This window comes from Cibotium barometz, chromosome 32, assembly GCF_041138505.1.
Source record: "Cibotium barometz isolate CiBa-2024 chromosome 32, ASM4113850v1, whole genome shotgun sequence".
NCBI classification, from domain to species: Eukaryota; Viridiplantae; Streptophyta; class Polypodiopsida; order Cyatheales; family Cibotiaceae; genus Cibotium; species Cibotium barometz.
Genome location: NC_141077.1, coordinates 46,622,763 through 46,623,351, shown reverse-complemented (window position 1 = coordinate 46,623,351; position 589 = coordinate 46,622,763).

Here is a 589-nt window from a genome sequence, read left to right as displayed (position 1 = left end):
TGGATAGTTTTCCCACGTCACCCTAATAGCCGGGTTGAGGAACCTCTGGTAGTCGGTTGTGAAGTTCATGTAGAAGTGTAGAGGACCCTAAGTAAAGGTGGAAAGCCGACATAACGTCAGTTTTACCGCTTGGTGTAGGTCAACCCAGAAATGTAGAGGGCCTATGCGCTCAACGTCTAAATTTCTCTCGCCCATGCTCATGGACGAGGAGTCATAATTACACTGACACAATGATCCCTGATTTTTCCTGGGCAAATGTGTAAAGTCCATATGAATCATAACACGTTTGTAAAGTTTGTATTTGTTTAGGGTAAGAAGCCATGTTGGCTTCACGTCGGCTGATTTGATCACCTAGTTGTATTAAGTGACCTCCTCTACAAAAGGCATGTCTCCTTTTGCCTCTGCCTCCACTACATATGTATCCGCATGTTTGAAGCACCCACAACATCACACATTGCTAATTTCCAACTTTTAGCTCAAAAAAATCGGGGGCTCAAATAAGACGCATAAACACCCAAACTTCCACATTTAGTGCTGCTTCTTGTGCCCTCACCTCTACCCTACAAGCCTAGTAAAGTGGCATCTCCTT